Source organism: Grampus griseus (assembly GCF_964374135.1).
Source record: "Grampus griseus genome assembly, chromosome: 3".
Taxonomy (NCBI): Eukaryota; Metazoa; Chordata; class Mammalia; order Artiodactyla; family Delphinidae; genus Grampus; species Grampus griseus.
Window position 1 is genome coordinate 68,798,370 of NC_139019.1, and position 20,801 is coordinate 68,819,170.

Here is a 20,801-nt window from a genome sequence, read left to right on the forward strand (position 1 = left end):
CAGTGTCTTATAGTTTTCTGCATAGAGGACTTTTGTCTCCCTAGGTAGGTTTATTCCTAGGTATTTTATTCTTTTTGTTGCAATGGTAAATGGGAGTGCTTCCTTAATTTCTCTTTCAGATTTTTCATCATTCATGAATAGGAATGCAAGAGATTTCTGTGCATTAATTTTGTATCCTGCAACTTTACCAAATTCATTGATTAGCTCTAGTAGTTTTCTGGTGGCATATTTAGGATTCTTTATGTACAGTATCATGACATCTGCAAACAGTGACAGTTTTACTTCTTCTTTTCCAATTTGTATTCCTTTTATTTATTTTTCTTCCCTGATTGCCGTGGCTAGGACTTCTAAAATTATGTTGAATAATACTGGTGGGAGTGGACATCCTTGTCTTGTTCCTGATCTTAGAGGAAATGCTTACAGTTTTTCACCATTGAGAATGATGTTTGCTCTGGGTTTGTCGTATATGGCCTTTATTATGTTGAGGTGGGTTTCCTCTATGCTCACTTTCTGGAGATTTTTTATCATACATGGGTGGTGAATTTTGTCGAAAGCTTTTTCTGCATCTATTAAGATGATCATATGTTTTTTATTCTTAAATATGTTAATATGGTGTATCACATTGATTGATTTGCGCATATTGAAGAATCCTTGCATCCTGGGATAAATCCCACTTGATTATGATGCATGATCCTTTTAATTTTTTGTTGGATTCTGTTTACTAGTATTTGGCTGAGGATTTTTGCATCTATATTCATCAGTGATATTGGTCTATAATTTTCTTTTTTTGTAGTATCTTTATCTGGTTTTGGTATCAGGGTGATGGTGGCCTTATAGAATGAGTTTGGGAGTTTACCTTCCTCTCCAGTTTTTTAGAAGAGTTTGAGAAGGATGGGTGTTAGCTCTTCTCTAAATGTTTGATAGAATTCACCTGTGAAGCCATCTGGTCCTGGACTTTTGTTTGTTGGAAGATTTTTAATCACAGTTTCAATTTGTTTACTTGTGATTGGTCTGTTCATATTTTCTATTTCTTCCTGGTTCAGTGGAAGGTTATACCTTTCTAATATTTTGTCCATTTCTTCCAGGTTGTCCATTTTATTGGCATAGATTTGCTTGTCATAGTCTCATAGGATGCTTTGTATTTCTGCGGTGCCTGTTGTAACTTCTCCTTTTTCATTTCTTCTTTTATTGATTTGAGTCCTCTCCCTCTTTTTCTTGATGAGTCTAGCTAATGGTTTATCAATTTTGGTTATCTTCTCAAAGAACCAGCTTTTAGTTTTATTGATCTTTGCTGTTGTTTCCTTTATTTCTCTTTCATTTATTTCTCCTCTGATCTTTATGATTTCTCTCCTTCTTCTAGCTTTGGGTTTTGATTGTTCTTCTTTCTTTAGTTCCTTCACGTGTAAGGTTAGATTGTTTATATGAGATTTTTCTTGGGGTAGGCTTGTATTTCTATAAACTTCCCTCTTAGAATTGCTTTTGCTGCATCCCATAGGTTTTGGATCATCATGTTTTCATTGTCATTTGTCTCTAGGTATTTTTTTATTTGCTCTTTGAATCCTTCAGTGATCTCTTGGTTATTTACTAATGTATTGTTTAGCCTCCATGTGTTTGTGTTTTTTACATTTTTTCCCTGTAATTGATTTGTAATCTCATAGGGTTGTGGTCAGAAAAGATGCTTGATATGATTTCAATTTTCTTAACTTTACAGAGGCTTGATTTGTGCCCCAAGATGTGATCTATCCTGGAGAATGTTCTGTGCACACTTGAGAAGAAAGTGTAATCTGCTGTTTTTGGATAGAATGTCCTATAAATATCAATGAAATCTATCTGGTCTATTATGTCATTTAAATCTTCTGTTTCCTTATTTATTTTCATTTTGGATGATCTGTCCATTGGTGTAAATTAGGTGTTAAAGTCCCCCACTATTATTGTGTTACTGTCAGTTTCCTCTTTTAGAGCTGTTACCAGTTGCCTTATGTATTGAGGTGCTCCTATGTTGGGTGCATATATATTTATAATTGTTATATCTTCTTCTTAGATTGATCCCTTGATCATTATGTAGTGTCCTTCCTTGTCTCTTGTAACATTCTTTATTTTAAAGTCTATTTTATGTGATATGAGTATTGCTACTCCAGCTTTCTTTTGATTTCCATTTGCATGGAATATCTTTTTCCATTCCTTCACCTTCAGTCTGTATGTGTCCCTAGGTCTGAACTGGGTCTCTTGTAGACAGCATATATATGGGTCTTGTTTTTGTATCCATTCAGCAAGACTGTGTCTTTTGGTTGGTGCATTTAATCCTTTCACGTTTAAGGTAATTATCGATAATGTATGTTCCTATTACCATTTTCTTAATTGTTTTGGGTTTGTTTTTGTAGGTCCTTTTCTTCTCTTGTGTTTCCCACTTAGAGAATTTCCTTTATCATTTGTTGTAGAGCTAGTTTCGTGGCACAGAATTCTCTTAGCTTTTGCTTGTCTGTAAAGTTTTTGATTTCTCCAACGAATCTGAATGAGATCCTTGCCGGGTAGAGTAATCTTGGATGTAGGTTCTTCCCTTTCATCACTTTAAGTGATGATGCCACTCCCTTCTGTCTTGTAGAGTTTCTGCTGAGAAATCAGCTGTTAACCTTAGAATTCCCTTGTATGTTATTTGTCGTTTTTCCCTTGCTGATTTCAATAATTTTTCTTTGTCTTTAATTTTTGCCAAATTGATTACTATGTGTCTCGGCGTGTTTCTCCTGGATTTATCCTGTATGTGACTCTCTGTACTTCCTGGACTTGGGTGGCTATTTCCTTTCCCTTGTTAGGGAAGTTTTTGACTATAATCTCTTCAAATATTTTCTCTGTTCCTTTCTCTCTCTCTTCTCCTTCTGCGACCCCTATAATGTGAATGTTGTTGCCTTTAGTGTTGTCCCAGAAGTGTCTTAGGCTGTCTTCATTTCTTTTCATTCTTCTTTCTTTTTTCTGTTCCACAGTAGTGAATTCCACCATTCTGTCTTCCAGGTCACTTATCTGTTCTTCTGCCTCAGTTATTCTGCTGTTGATTCCTTCTAGTGTAGTTTTCATTTCAGTTATTGTATTGTTCAGTTATTGTATTGTATTGTTCATCTCTGTTTGTTTGTTCTTTGATTCTTCTAGGTCTTTGTTAAACATTTCTTGCATCTTCTCGATGTTTGCCTCCATTCTTTTTCCAAGGTCCTGGATCATCTACACTATCATTATTCTGAATTCTTTTTCTGGAAGGTTGTCTATCTCCACTTCATTTAGTGGGTTTTCTGGTGTTTTTTCTTGTTCCTTCACCTGACACATAGCCCTCTGCCTTTTCATCTTGTCTATCTTTCTGTGAATGTGGTTTTTGTTCCACAGGCTGCAGGATTGCAGTTCTTCTTGCTTCTGCTGTCTGCCCTCTGGTGGATGTGGCTATCTATGGGGCTTGTGCAAGCTCCTTGATGGGAGGGATTGTTGGTGGGTAGAGCTGACTATTGCTCTGGTGGGCAGAGCTCAGTAAAACTTTAATCTGCTTTACTGTCTGTCCGTGGGGCTGGGTTCCCTCCCTGTTTGTTGTTTGGCCCGAGGCAGCTGAACACTGGAGCCTACCTGGGCTCTTTGGTGGGGCTAATGGTGGACTCTGGGATTCCTCACGCCAGAGAGTGCTTCCCCAAACTTCTGCTGCCAGTGTCCTTGTCCCCACCGTGAGCCACAGCCATCCCCCGGCTCTGCAGGAGACCCTCCAGCACTAGCATGTAGGTCTGGTTCAATTTCCCGTGAGGTCTCTGCTCCTTCCCCTGGGTCCCGATACGGACACTACTTTGTGTGTGCCCTCCAAGAGTGGAGTCTCTGTTTCCCCCAGTCCTGTCGAAGTTCTGCAGTCAAATCCCACTAGCCTTCTAAGTCTGATTCTCTAGGAATTCCTCCTTCTGTTACTGGACCCCCAGGTTTGGAAGCCTGACATGGGGCTCAGAACTTTCACTCCAATGGGTGGACTTCTGTGGTATAAATGTTCTACAGTCTGTGAGTCACACACCCAGCAGTTATGGGATTTGATTTTACTGTGATTGCGTCTCTCCTACAGTCTCATTGTGGCTTCTCTTTTGTCTTTGGATGTGGGGTGTCTTTTTTGTGAGTTCCAGTGTCTTCATGTCAATGATTGTCTAGCAGCTAGTTGTGATTTCCTTGTTCTCACAAGAGGGAGTGAGAGCACATCCTTCTACTCTGCCATCTTGGTTCCGGGCTCTACAGTAGAAAATTTCTTAACCAACTATCTTAAACCTGCTTCTCAACCAACTCACAAGATTTCATTTCTTCTATAAAGCACACTGACTGATACCCAAAGCATGCTGAATGCTACAGCGTGAAAATCAAATTAAGACTATTACCACCCCACCCAAGACTCTTACTGTAGATACTCTCAAATTTGTCCCCATTAAATTAAGGCCAGGAAGATAGAGCATAAAAGCCAGTAAACAAAGTTCAGCTTTTCCAGGCTTATAAACCATGTTTATATATTTGGCTATGGTTACTCTTACATGGAAATGATCAGAAGCGAATACCAGAGATGACTAGGTTTTTCTAAGAAATTAAGTGCTGGCAGGCTGACCCTGTAATCTCTTTAGCAATAAAATTCCCATAATTTTTTGAAACTTAAAGCAACCCCTGGACCCCCAACAGAGCCCCCCACTAGCAACAAAAAGATGATAAGAGCTGTGTGGCCCCCAAGAAAGGCATATAATCCATCACCCACTTCCTGAAAAATAATTGATAAGGCAAAAGTCTAAGGACCATTGAGGACCATGGATAGGGTTTTTCTCCCAGGGAATAAAACCTAGATTTGCAACTGGGCTGACCAAGAAACGTTCTCTGGTGCCCTGGCACTTTGCCTTAGCAGTTGTCACATTTTCCATTTTTCCTTTTTCTGAATACAGATTTCTATTATGGTTATACTGTTCCTACTTCACCATTGTACAATGCATGTGAGGGAAGAAATAGAATTTGCCTTTTAGAGTATAGGTTACCAGACCACACTGAGTCTGACTCAGTGGGAAGGACTGAACATCACCCAGAGACCTTGCATTTGCACGCACAAACTAGATGAGACAATGTGAAGGTCTCTATTGAAGATGCAGATGTTTCCTGTGTGGGAAAAAGTATTTGATGTGCAGGAATAAGTGGAATTTGGATGGATAAAGACAGATACATGCCTAATATGTTCAAAGACTGAGGCAAGAATACAAATGGAGGCATCAACCTAGATTTAAAAAAACAAAGCTATTAAATAATGGCCATCTGGCCATGACAGTCCATCCCATCCCGCATGCCTTTTTGCAATATGACTTTGCCAATGTCCAATTAAATAGTTGGACTTATTTGCCCTCCCTTTATCTGGACTGGTCCTATGACTTGCTTTGGGCACTAGAATATGTGGAAGTGTGATTTCTGGGTCTAGGCCTTAAGAGGCCTTGCATCTTCCCATTTTCACCTTCTTAGAAGTCAGCTTCCATGTAAAGAAATTTATAATAGATGCTTCGGATCATAAGAAAACACATGGAAAGAGAGGTCATATGAAGAAAAACAAGATACCCCAGCTGGCAACCAACACCAAGGCTCCAAACACATGAGGGAAGCATCTTGGGTCCTCTAGCAATAGCCTACAGCTTGTGGAACTGTCCTCACTGGAACAATAAATGATTGTTGTCTTAAACCGCCATGCTTTGGCATAGTTTGTTACATAGCCATAGACAATTGAAACCATCTTTCTACTTTGGCAAATACACCTACATAATGAGCTGAAAGGCTAGATTCAGTTTTCAATTGTTCTACTGTCTCTGAGTTCTGCATTTGGATTATCCAGTACCAGGTAAGCTGGTTCATACTCTCCCATTCTCTTCTCACGTCCGACTCTGACTCTATAGGGGACATCACACACATGTGACATTCCCAGCCTGCTCATCCAAGCTGCTTTCATACTCCTGTAGTGCATGTAATTCATCCTCCAGAGGGCCTACCTGAGGCAATGGAAGCAGGCCCAGGGCTGTTCAGATGGAATTTTGAAGTCCTGGTAGCCAGGTTTAGAAGGAGGGTATGATTCCAGTTAGGCAAGTCCTCTTGGCCCCGTGGTCTCCTCACCCTGTGTGGAGTGGCATAACCAGAGGACAGTCAGAAAAAAACTTGGTAAAACATTTGCCTGGTTTCAAAAGAATCACTGGGCAGTAGATCTAAATATTTTAGAGACTGCTTTGTGTCTCTCAATATCTGTTCTCCCCATCTCTCATTCTTATATAACAATAGAATTTTTAGTCAATGTATAGTCACCCAGCTAAAAGGCTACATTTCCTAGCCTCCTTTGCAGCTAGGTATGACAAAGGAGATGACTAAATGTGGTCAGGTGATGTGTGCAAATTATGGGTCATGTCATTAAAGTGAAGAAGTTATACTTTTCTTCTTTCCCTTTTGCCACTGCCTGGAATTTTGAATGTAATGGCAGGAATGGGAGCAATCATTTTGTTCCACTAGTTGGAGCACTAGAGTAGTTAGAAGAAGGCTAATGATTGTTGAGCCAACCTGTCAGCCTTAAAATACCTAACGAGATTTGTCTGTTGGAGAGAGATAGAACTTTTTCCTCTGGGCCAATGTTAATTTAGCTTCAATGTATAGGATGATTCCATCCTACTGTGGAATCATCTTTATAATTATATAATTTAATTAAATTCTGCATTAATTGAAAAATATGAGTGTGAAAAGAAACTCACTGTTACATGCAAATTAAGTTAAGTGCTTTGGAAAGGCTTCATAGAGTCTAGGACCAAAAAAGAAAACAAACAAACATTGAATTATTTGAGTGAAAAACAGACGGGAGATGAGAGAATCATAAAAATATAGAATGTTTCTGCGCTCAGCTTCACAAGAATCTGTACATTTTTTCTACATATTAAAGATACTAAAACACCAAAACTAGACATTTTTGAAGGATGCTTTATATGTACGGTTTATTCAAGGAAGATTAGGTACAAGTCTAAACAGTGGACATACAGAAAAGGGCTTCATTCTGCATCTAAAGGCTAGAGAATGCACATTTATATCTTTTAAGCTAAGCAAATGTTGAAGGTACACCTAGCTTTAAATAATTTGATTAGCCAACTCTCTACAGGACCCAAACACAGGAGAGGGCTTTTACTGTATACAATTACACTTATGGAAATTGCATAATAAATAATACATACATTCTTATTTCAGACTGTGGATTTGCTCACTCTAAAGTAACTGTTTTAGGGTCTTCATACAATCACAAGCACCCCTAATTATAGACTAATGTTTGAGTGAAGCAGACTACAACTTCAGTCAACTTGGTCAAGAAATTGGTGGTCAGGCCCCCTTGTAAAATGCTTTCTTAATAAGGTTTATTTCTACTTGTTTAATACTCAGGTGATAAGTCCTAGTATTTTATTCACCTATTTTATCAAATAGCTGTAATCTGCTGTATATATTGCCATTTAATATAATTTGAACTTCCTGTCTGTTTAAAAAGTGGAGAGAGGAAATCTTTCATTTTCTACAATTAAGTACAAAGATAATGTATTCTCTTCACTATTTTCTTTTTCTCTCTGAGCACACATTTTTCTTATTTTATCTTTAAATGTCCCCATTCAATTCTGTAACACTCCCTGAATTTGACACATGCAGACAACAATTTCTAATTGTTGTCTTTAAAATATTAGGTTGTTGTCCCTAAATTCTTCCTTGGTTCTCCTAATTTCTAGATGGCATTTAACCCATGACATTTTGTAGACACTATTCTCCATAGTATATCAGGATATTAAAGCTTTTAAAATCTTGTTTCTTCCTCAAGACCCACAAATACACTCAAGAATATGGACACAGGATTACACCAGAAATATGAATATTCTAAGGTGGCATTTTCTAGAGAGAAAATAAAAACGTTTTGAGTTAGAAAATAATTCCTTTCAAAAATAAATGCTGTTTTTTCCTTAAAGCCAAAGAGATCTTCTGAAATGTGTTTTCGGAACACATTTGAACAAACTTGAAATAATTTTCAAGTTTTTTTCTACAGGTAATTTTTGTTATTTAAAAAAAAATTACTTCTTTATATTCATACCTAACCCCACTGTTGTCACTAGTTTCTTTTGTAATTTGACTAACCATGTGGTAGATTTATTTAGCTTGATTAACTTAAACATGTTTTGATCTTTGTTATGGAAATTCACTGACAAATATTCCCTGCTTCGGTCCCTGATCCCTGGTCTTATGTAGAGTAAGTCTGTCTTACTCTCCTGCTGGTGTGTTCTGAAACCCAGGGATAAGAATACACATACATATATATATATATATATATATATATATATATATATATATATATATATATATATATATATCTTTTTCTTTTTTTTAAAAAGCTCTGGAATACTAAGTCACATCCCCAAAGCTATTTCTTATTTTGGGGTGAGGAGGAGGGAGAACCACAGGAGGGAGTAACCAGATAAAGGAATTAAGAATTTATTAACTTAAAGCCCTAACATAAACTTTAATGTAACTATGTTTCATCAACCCTTTACATTATCCAGTCCTTATTTCTTTGTCAGATATTTTTAGTTGTAAGAAGCAGTATAACATATTGGTTGAGGGCATAAGTTTTAACGTCAGACCATCTGGTTATTAATCCTTGATCCATCACTGGCTACCTGTGTGATGTTGAGTAAATTGCTTAACTGTTCCAGTCCTCAATAAATGGCAATAATAACAACCACCTCTCACCTATTTTATATAAACAAGAAAATATGTATAATGAGTTTAGCTTAGTACCTAGAATGCAATAAGTGCTCAGTGAATGCCAGCTTTTTTATATTATATATTAAAAAAGATGATTCAGAAGCTCTTAATTAATTCTAAATGTTATTCAGAAAAAAATGATCAAACAAAATGGCATATAAAGGATAATTATAATGCCAATTCAGAGGCATATATGAATGTTTGGAGGGATCAAGAAAAATTAATAGATATTATGGTGAGGCTGTCAGTAAATTTATTTTTTAATGACAATGTTTTAAAGTTAGTTTTATCATATAAAACAAGTGTTTGGAATCCAATTCTCCACTGTATGACTCAATAACATGTTTACTTATTAAATTGTCTGACTCATCATTCTTCCTGGTACAGCACAAATATGTGAAAGAAGAGCTAAGTGGGAGAAATCTAATAAATCCCATTACAGGGGTTTAGTTAGACACTACCATTTGTCTGTGCTTGCTGTTCATTTGCAGAAAATACTGTATTATTATTTGCAGAAAAATATGACATTAGGCAAAAAATGAGTGTATAAAAAATGCAGATAAAGAGATGTGGTGACAAAGAGCAGAACAGAGGAAAGGAAAGAGCTCTTCATCCTGATGTGTTTAACATTCCTCCCAGGGGATAGCATTGATCCAATCCTGAAAAACATTGATCAAGAGCTTTTCAGATGCAACGGTTGTCAAACTCGCTTCCAGCCTTCCTCCTCACCTTACAGACACCTACTTGGGTTCTCCCTCATGGAATCTTGCATCTAGGAGAATGCTGAGTAGTATCTCCTGTCATGTGAGGAGTAGTAAGACTATATTTTGAAGGAAAACATGTTAACTTTTCTTCCATAAGCATTCCAAAAACAATGGAATATTGCATAATTATCTGATAAAAACTAAATTAATAAGAACAGTAGAATAATAAAGTCATATATTAAGAATACTTAACTTCAGAATTTGTAAGAGCTTCAACAGAACTAAGTTAAAATTTACCATGACTGGCCCTATGAGTTGGTGTTCCAAAATATGTTATTTTAAAGTTTTAAAGTTGGTTTTACATTTTTTAATGAGTCCACTTGATAAATTAATGGTTCAAACAGGGTTACAGTACAGTATTTTTACAATATTTAAAGAAATACGTAATTTCAAGCACATCCTGTATTTTAAAAAACACCATTATATATATATGCAAAGCAGTTGATAGCATCCTTGCAAACCATTTTTATTAAAAATGAAAGCATCTGTAAGACCTAATTTACGATTTTAACTCCAGTTATAGTGAGCCGGTAACTTTGAGAATGGACAAGCAAAGCCTAACAAAATAAGCTCATATTTTAGGATTGTGTAATGAATAGAAATGAATGGACTACATCTAGGTATTAGTAGACATTTAGTCTACATATCTCCAACTACTTCTACATCTAATACAAAGTACTTACTAAAAATGGGTTAATGTGTCTTCCTTTTTTTAATTTAATTTAATTTATTTTTTTATACAGCAGATTCTTATTAGTTATCCACTTTATACATATTAGTGTATATATGTCAATCCCAATCTCCGAATTCATCACACTACCCCCCACCCCTGGCCATTTTCCCCCCTTGGTGTCCATACGTTTGTTCTCTGCATCTGTGTTTCAATTTCTGCCCTGCAAACCAGTTCATCTATACGATTTTTCTAGGTTCCACATATATGCGTTAACATACGATATTTGTTTTTCTCTTTCTGACGTACTTCACTCTGTATGACAGTCTCTAGATCCATCCACATCTCTACAAATGACTCAATTTTGTTCCTTTTTATGGCTGAGTATTATTCCATTGTATATATGTACCGCATCTTCTTTATCCATTCATCTGTCGATGGGCATTTAGATAGCTTCCATGTCCTGGCTATTTTAAATAATGCTGCAATGAACATTGGGATGCATGTGTCTTTTTGAATTATGGTTTTCTCTGGGTATATGCACCGAAGTGGGATTGCTGGGTTATTGGTAATTCTACGTTTAGTATTTAAGGAACCTCCATACTGTTCTCCATAGTGGCTGTATCCACTTACATTCCCACCAACAGTGCAGGAAGATTCCCTTTTCTTCACACCCTCTCCAGCATTTGTTGTTTGTAGATTTTCTGATGATGCCCATTCTAACTGGTGTGAGGTGATACCTCATTGTAGTTTTGATTTGCATTTCTCTAATACTTAGTGATGTTGAGCAGCTTTTCATGTGCTTCTTGGCCATCTATATGTCTTCTTTGGAGAAATGTCTATTTAGGTCTCCTGTGCGTTTTTGGATTAGGTTTTTTGTTTTTTTAATATTGAGCTGCATGAGCTGTTTATATATTTTGGAGATTAATCCTTTGTTCGTTGATTCATTTGCAAATATTTTCTCCCATTCTGAGGGTTGTCTTTTCGTCTTGTTTGTAGTTTCCTTTGCTATGCAAAAGCTTTGAAGTTTCATTAGTTCCCATTTCTTTATTTTTCTTTTTATTTCCATTACTCTAGGAGGTGGATCAAAAACGATCTTGCTGTGATTTATATCAAAGAGTCTTCTTCCTACGTTTTCCTCTAAGAGTTTTATAGTGTCCAGTCTTACATTTAGGTCTCTGATCCATTTTGAGTTTATTTTTGTGTATGGTGTTAGGTAGGGTTCTAATTTCATTCTTTTACACGTAGCTGTCCAGTTTTCTCAGCACCACTTATTGAAGAGACTGTTTTTTCTCCATTGTATATCCTTGCCTCCTTTGTCATAGATTAGTTGACCATAGGTGTGTGGGTTTATCTCTGGGCTTTCTATAGTGTTCCATTGATCTATATCTCTGTTTTTGTGCCAGTACCATATTGTATTGATTATTGTAGCTTTGTAGTATAGCCTACAAAGTGAGGGAGTCTGCTTCCTCCAGCTCTGGTTTTTTCCCTCAAGACTGCTTTGGCTCTTCAGGATCTTTCATGTCTCCATAGAAATTTTAAGATTTTTTGTTCCAGTTCTGTAAAAACTGCCATTGGTAATTTGATAGGGATTGCAATGAATCTGTAGATTGCTTTGGGTAGTATAGTCATTTTCACAATATTGATTCTTCCAATCTAAGAACATGGTATATCTCTCTACCTGTTGGTGTCATCTTTAATTGCTTTCATCAGTGTCTTATAGTTTTCTGCATACAGGTCTTTTGTCTCCTTAGGTAGGTTTATTCCTAGGTATTTTATTCTTTTTGTTGCAATGGTAAATGGGAAGTGTTTCCTTAATTTCTCTTTCAGATTTTTCATCATTAGTGTATAGGAATGCAAGAGATTTCTGTGCATAAGTTTTGTATCCTGAAACTTCACCAAATTCATTGATTAGCTCTAGTAGTTTTCTGGTAGTATCTTTAGGAATCTCTATGTATAGTATCAGTCATCTGCAAACAGTGACAGTTTTACTTCTTCATTTCCAATTTGTATTCCTTTTGTTTCTTTTTCTTCTATGATTGCCATGGCTAGGACTTCCAAAACTATGTTGAATAATAGTCGTGAGAGTGGACATCCTTGTCTTGTTCCTGATCTTAGAGGAAATACTTACAGTTTTTCACCATTGAGAATGATGTTCGCTGTGGATCTGTCATATATGGCCTTTATTATGTTGAGGTTGGTTCCCTGTATTCCCACTTTCTGGAGATTTTTCATCATAAATCGGTGTTGAATTTTGTCGAAAGCTTTTTCTCCATCTATTGAGATGATCATATGGTTTTTATTCTTCAATTTTAAAAATGGTTTATCACAATGATTAATTTGCATATACTGAAGAATCCTTGCATCACTGGGATAAATCCCACTTGATCATGGGGTATGATCCTTTTAATGTGTTGTTGGTTTCTGTTTGTTAGTATTTTGTTAAGGATTTTTGCATCTATATTCATCAGTGAAATTAGTCTGTAATTATCTTTTCTTGTAGTATCTTTTTCTGGTTTTGGTATCAGGATGATAGTGGCTTCATAGAATGAGTTTGGTAGTATTCCTTCCTTTGTAGTTTTTTGGAAGGGTTTGAGAAGGATGGGTGTTAGCTCTTCTCTAAATGTTTGATAGAATTAACCTGTGAAGCCATCTGGTCCTGGACTTTTGTTTGTTGGAAAATTTTTAATCACAGTTTCAAATTCATTACTTGTATTGGTCTGTTCATATTTTCTGTTTCTTCCTGGTTCAGTCTTGGAAGCTTATACCTTTCTAAGAATTTGTCCATTTCTTCCAGGTTGTCCATTATATTGGCATAGAGTTGCTTGTCATAGTTTCTTAGGATGCTTTGTATTTCTGCAGTGTCTGTCATAACTTCTCCATTTTCATTTCTAATTTTATTGATTTGAGTCCTCTCCCTCTATTTTTGATGAGTCTGGCTAATGGTTTATCGATTTTGTTTATCATCTCAAAGAACCAGCTTTTAGTTTTATTGATCTTTGTTTTTCTTTTCTTTGTTTCTATTTCATTTATTTCTGCTCTGATCTTTATGAATTCTTTCCTTGTACTAACTTTGGGTTTTCTTTGTTCTTTCTCTAGTTCCTTTATGTGTAAGGTTAGATTGTTTATTTGAGATGTTAGTTGTTTTTGAGGTAGGCTTCTATTGCTATAAACTTCCCTCTTGGAATTACTTTTGCTGCATCCCATAGGTTTTGGATCATCATGTTTTCATTGTCATTTGTCTCTAGGTATTTTTTATTTGCTCTTTGAAAACTTCAGTGATCTCTTGGTTATTTACTAATGTATTGTTTAGCCTCCATATGTTTGTTTTTTTTAGTTGTTTTCCCTGTAATTAATTTCTAATCTCATAGCATTGTGGTCAGAAAAGATGCTTGATATGATTTCAGTTTTCTTAAATTTACTGAGGCTTGATTTGTGACCCAAGATGTGATCTATCCTGGAGAATGTTCTTTGTGCACTTGAGAAGAAAGTGTAACCTGCTGTTTTTGAATGCAATGTCCTATAAATATCAATTAAATCTATCTGGTCTATTGTGTCATTTAAAGCTTGTGTTTTCTTATTAATTTTCTCATTGGATTATCTGTCCATTGGTGTAAGTGAGGTGTTAAAGTCCCTCACTATTATTGTGTTACTGTCGATTTCCTCTTTTATAGCTGTTAACGGTTGTCTTATGTATTGAGGTGCTCCTATGTTGGGTGCATATATATTTATAATTGTTTTATCTTTTTCTGGGTTTGATCCCTTGTTCATTATGTACTTTCCTTCTGTGTCTCTTGTAACATTCTTTATTTTAAAGGTTTTTTATCTGATATGAGTATTGCTACTCCAGCCTTCTTTTGATTTCTATTTGCATGGAATATCTTTTTCCATCTCTTCACTTTCAGTCTGTATGTGTACCTAGGTCTGAACTGGGTCTCTTGTAGACAGCATATATATAGGTCTTGTTTTTGTATCCATTCAGCAAGACTGTGTCTTTTGGTTGGTGCATTTATTCCTTTCACGTTTAAGGTAATTATCGATATGTACGTTCCTATTACTATTTTCCTAATTGTTTTGGGTTTGTTTTTGTAGGTCCTTTCCTTCTCTTGTGTTTCCCACTTAGAGAAGTTCCTTTAGCATTTGTTGTAGAGTTGGTTTGGTGGTGCTGAATTCTTTTAGGTTTTGCTTGTCTGTAAAGCTTTTGATTTCTCCATCGAACCTGAAAGATCCTTGCTGGGTAGAGTAATCTTGGTTGTAGGTTCTTCCCTTTCCTCACTTGAAATATATCATGCCACTCCCTTCTGGCTTGTAGAATTTCTGCTGAGAAATCAGCTGTTAACCTTATGGGAGTTCCATTGTATGTTATTTGTCGTTTTTCCTGCTGCTTTCAATAATTTTTCTTTGTCTTTAGTTTTTCCAATTTGATTCCTATGTGTCTCGGCACATTTCTCCTTGAGTTTATGCTGTATGGGACTCTCTGTGCTTCCTGGACTTGGATGGCTATTTCCTTTCCTGTGTTGGGTAGGTTTTTGACTATAATCTCTTCAAACATTTTCTCTGGCCCTTTCTCTCTCTCTTCTCCTTCTTGACCCCTATAATGCAAATGTTGTTGTGTTTAATGTTGTCCCAGAGATCTCTTAAGCTGTCTTCATTTCTTTTCATTCTTTTTTGTTTATTCTGTTTCGTAGCAGTGAATTCCACCATTCTGTCTTCCAGGTCACTTATCTGTTCTTCTCCCTCAGTTATTCTGCTGTTGATTCCTTCTAGTGTGGTTTTCATTTCAGTTATTGTATTGTTCATCTCTGTTTGTTTGTTCTTTGATTCTTCTAGGTCTTTGTTAAACACTTCTTACATCTTCTCGATCTTTGCCTCCATTCCTTTTCTGAGGTCCTGGATCATCTTCACTCTCATTATTCTGAATTCTTTTTCTAGAAGCTTTCCTATCTCCACTTCATTTAGTTGTTTTTCTGGGGTTTTATCTTGTTCCTTCATCTGACACATAGCCCTCTGCCTTTTCATCTTGTTTATCTTTCTGTGAATGTGGTTTTTGTTCCACAGGCAGCAGGATTGTAGTTCTTCTTGCTTCTGCTTTCTGCCCTCTGTGTCTTCCTGTTAATGAGATTAAGAACAAGAAAGATTTGGAACATAGACTTCAGTTAAATAGAAAAATGTAATTAATCAGAATACCTCAGTTGCCAGTCTTCTTCTGATGGCTCAATTTGTCCATTGTTATAGGATTCTCATAGAAATCAATGGAATTCATTTTCACTTTTTTTTAACATCTTTATTGGGGTATAATTGCTTTACAATGGTGTGTTAATTTCTGCTTTATAACAAAGTGAATCAGTTATACATATACATATGTTCCCACGTTTTTTCCCATGTTAATTTGGAAATATCTGAAAACATTTAAGGCATTTACAGTGATTTAGGCTTCTCTAAGCTGATGAATACTGAAATGCTTTTTTAAATTTCATATTTTGTTGAAGTATAGTTGATTTACAATTGTGTTTTAATTACTGCCCTACAGCAAAGTGACTCAGTTATACATATATATATGTATGTATATATATATATGTATATATACATTCTTTTCATATTCTTTTTTCACAAGGTATTGAATATAGTTCCCTGTGCTATAAGTAGGACCTTGTTGTCTATCTGTTCTATATTTCCAGTTTGCATCTGCTAATCCCAAGCTCCCAATCTATCCCTTTCCCACCCCTCTCCTGCTTGGCAACCACCAGTCTATTCTCTATGCCCTGATTCCATTTTTGTTTCATAGATAGGTTCATTTGTGTCATATCTGAGTTTCCATGTGTAAGTGATATCATATGGTATTTGTCTTTCTCTTTCTGACTTCTTTTAGTATGATAATTTCTAGTTGCATCCTTGTTGCTGCAAATGGCATTAGGAAATGCTTCTTTTTTGGCAAAAGCCCAAAATCTTTGCAGGTTTATTAGCTAACAGAACCTAAAACGATATCAGAGAAATGTATAATTATGTATAGAGCTAGTGTGTTTTTCATTGCTGTTCTTCCAAAATAGCTATTCAACACAGGGAAAGCAATGAAAGAAGGGGCTAGTCAATGAAACAGCAAGTAGAGTGAATTCAGAGACTTTGCTTTTGTGTTTGAAAGTTACTCATTTGATTCCTCAGGTTCAGTCTACAACAGATATTTCTTATTACATTCACTGTAGTTATTGGTTAAGGAATAAGGTTTAAGAACTAATTCCTGGGCTTCCCTGGCGGCGCAGTGGTTGAGAGTCCGCCTGCTAATGCAGGGGACACAGGTTTGTGCCCCGGTCTGGGAAGATCCCACATGCCACAGAGTGGCTAGGCCCATGAGCCATGGCTGCTGAGCCTGTGCGTCCGGAGCCTGTGCTCTGCAACGGGAGAGGCCATAAGAGTTAGAGGCCCGCGTACCACAAAAAAAAAAAAAAAAAAAACCTCTAAGATAAATTTAGTGGAACTCATCATTAAAATGGAACGTTAACTGATGATTTAAACATTAAAATGATTTGCTACTCATCATTAAAAATGAAACTTTAACATTTTACAGAAGTTGTAGAAGTTTAAAGAATGTTAAAAGTGTAGATATCATGCATCCAGAATATAAACTGGCAAAAGGAAGAATAGCATCTGCCTGAATGATTTGTAGCCCAACTAGACAAATGCTGGCTGTGCTTTAGATTTAACTGTTTAGTAATTCCTGATTAATTGAAATTAATACTACTTAGCTTAAATAAAAGAGAGGGATGGATTATCATAAAATGAAATTGTTGTGGGTGTACTTCACCTTAAGTATCTATAGATGGTTCCAATATGACATTCAAATCCCCTAGAAGTTACCTAAAATTCTAATGAACATGCTTAAATTTCTTTGTCTTCACTGATCTGAAAAAGAGGCTATGATCAACTAAATCTGATTTTGGTTATCACTGAATGACAATTTTTCTATTAGATTTCATGAGTTTCAGACACCTTCTGTATTAGGGACACAGAAATGAATTCTTGCAGGCTTGGCAAAAGAATTCAAAAAACTAGCAAACCACCAAAAAATCAATTAATCATACTTTACTATTTTTTATGTCTTTCCCCATATACAGACCAAAGTAAAAAGTCTTACATCCTATTTATATACAGCCCAAGAGGAGCAGATTCTAATTGCTGAGGAAACATTGAAGATTAACGATCTCTTTTTCTTGATAAGGACATTGAATCCCAAGGTGGTTATAATGTTCCCATTTTTCCTTAGCTGGTTTTCAGTAGAAACAGAATTAGAATTCACATTCCTTAGTTCCAACCCACTGTTCATGAAGCATCCAAGTAGTCTTATTTGAGTCTTTCTGTCTCTCCCTGTCTCTCTTTCTTACAAAATCTCTCTGAAAGCTTCTTTAATTCTTCCTTCTTTAGAAACATCAAAGTTGTAACTTCCTGTCTTGGACAGTTCTAGTCAGTACCTCAAGTGTTCCTCAAGTTGGTTTATTAAAAAGTAGAAAGCTAATGTGTTCCCTAATGGCTTATATAATTATCTTCTTAAAGGAAGAGATTTTTCTTAATCACATTATGGTAGTTGTAGAGGATCCTACTCTGTTTTGTGTTAACCTAGATAATAAAACTAAAGAGAAAATGACCACACAGCAGCAAAATGTATGTTAGAATCTTGCTTTAAATGTGTTAATGTTTCCAGCAAGCATACAGAATAGCTCAAATGTTATTAAATTGTCTGTATTAAACCACTTGTCAAATGACACCTCAGTCTCCATAGAGCCTGAGGTTAAAAAAAAGAAAAAAAGAAAAGAAGAAAAAACAGAAAAGAGCATCATGTATTCTGCACACAAATCTCTAATGTTTCATCTTCTGTGACAAACATTGTCTCACACAGGGAAAAGACCCAAGTATTGATTCTTGTAGCAATAAAACTTCATGCTGTTATTTCTTGATCTCTGCTGAGTGCAGCTTAGAATTGGTTTTTCCCCTCATAAATTCAATGATTTTTAGCTACAGCCTGCTTCTTTGAGAACTTCGTACTACATTGCTTCATTCATGAAATTTTTCCTCCACTTTCCCCCAGAAACCATATACATATAAACAAACCATTCCTTCACACATGCAGAGAGAGAGAGAGAGAGAAGAAGAAAGAGAAAGAATCTCCTTCCATTAGAGGAAAGAAATAAAATAGAATATCATCAAATATTAATACTATATTAAAAGAAAATGGTGTTCAACGTTTTCAAAATACTCCCTGAAAGATAGTTCTAGATCAATCTGATTGATTCTTAGATATTTTCAGAGATATATCCTTGTGATCCAAACATCCCTTATGCAACCCTTATTTGTTATTGTTACTTACCTAAGTGGGGATTATTATGATAAAAATAAAATACAGTTATCTTCAGACAGCATACCTTATACACCTTGCCAAAAACAAAAGAAAACAACTTTACAAGTTTGAAACTTGAATTGCTTTGCAGGTGATTTTTTTTATGAACTTAATAACTGGCATTTGATCAAAGACATTAAAACAATTTTCAGCCTAAATATTTTTTTGTCCAGGAACCTGACCAGTTTCACTTGAAACAATTTATTTGTTCCCTTAGCTAAGAGTCTTCATTTTCACTCATCTTCTCATCAGAGGAGATGGCCGCAGTGGCTTTCTTTTTAAGCTGTCATCAATTTTCTTTTTACCATATAGTAAGCAAACAGGAAAATAGAAAACTTCAGTAGTAAAGATAATGGTTTGCCATAAGCCCCAGAAATCAGGCAATAGAGCAAAACTTGTCATCTGTGTTATAAGGCCCCTTGAAGTAATACAGCCCCTCATTAGCTTTAATGTTTGGGTCCAACAGAATGAAAATGAAATTCTTTCCTGATTTCTTTAGAAGCAATTACTGGATATTTTGTTAATGAGTGCTCTATGCAGGCCATTTTGGAAACATTTAGTATATACTACAAGGAGTCCTTAAAAATATATAGATTCTTTATATGGGAGTTAAATTGTTTTGTTTTACTTTGACTATGAATAAGAAACAAGTATTTTTAATGAAAATATCATTGATGAGAGGGCAGTGAAAAAGCATTTTTCTTTGCTTTTGGTCCACATAAAAAGTTTAGGAAAGTGACTTGTCATTTGGACAGAGATAGAAATTTGCCTTCCCTGTCTATAGACCAGCAGTGGGTATGTGCTGCAGCTGTTTTCTTTCTCTGTTTTAAAACTTTGTTACATTTTTTGGTGGTAAGAGATACAAATACTTTTTTTTTCATTTTCCTGAAAAGAGCTGGTGGGAAGTAAACTTGTAAGTTGTAAACTGCTAAGGGACTACTAGGTAACATTATATTATATTATATTATATTAATCTCCAATAGTCTCAATTTTACACTTGCTAAATTTTATTTTATTTTTATTTTATTTATTTTATTTATTTTTATTTTTGGCTGTGTTGGGTTTTCTCTAGTTGCGGCGAGCTTTCTCTAGTTGCAGCGGGCTTTCTCTAGCTGGGGCGAGCAGGGGCTACTCTTCGTTGCGTTGAGCAGGCTTCTCACTGCAGCGGCTTCTCTTGCTGCAGAGCACAGGCTCTAGGCACATGGGATCAGTAGTTCTGGCACACAGGCTCAGTAGTTGTGGCTCGAGCGCAGGATCAATTGTTGTGGCACAGGATCTTAGTTGGTCCGCGGCATGTGGGACCTTCCCAGACCAGGGCTTGAACCTGTGTCCCCTGCATTGGCAGGTGGATTCTTAACTACTGCACCACCAGCGAAGCCCTACACTTGTTAAATTTTAGCAGCTTGATATTTAGCTTAGAAAAATGAGATGCTGGAAAGTTAGGAGAAAGTATTTTGGAATAGTAACGTGTCACCGCTATGCGCTATAATAATTTATTTTTCTTCTTCAGGAAGTTAAGAAATGTATGGATATTAGAACAGTGTTTCTCAAACTTTAATTAATATAAGAATCATCTGGGATGCTTGTTAAAAATTTTTTTGGATTCCTGACCTCTCCACATATACTCAAATGTAGTAGATCGGAGTCTTGGGGGTCAGGAAGTAATTCCAGTGCAGATGGCCTAATATGACTTTTTAAATTCTAACCCCTCACCTTTCTGCTGTCAAGATGGCTACAGAGATATGTTAATGCTATCTATAGCAGTCTGGTCCAGTGGTTTCATGACCCTCGTCTCCTACTAGATGTACCAGGGAAAGTTGATGACCACAACACAGACCAACTGAGTCAGACTATTCAGAGATGAAGCTGATGCTCACACAGCTCTAAGTATCCCTGACTTAGAACAGACTGCTGCGGATTGAGAGGAGTAACAAGATTTTGGTGCCATATTCTCCTGAAATACTGAATGTGAAATCCCAGAAACACCTACCAGCAACATAAGAATACGTAATGTTTACAGTATGGGGATAAGACTAAAGATAGGCAAAAAATAATTGCTATCATCTAAAAAATCTAAGTGATATAGAAATATATCTAGGGAGTTTTTTTCTTCAAAAGATGAAAGATGTCATTTCTCATCTGTATTGACATAAACACACATAGAGAAGAGGGTACTTAAGCATATTGCTCAGTTTAT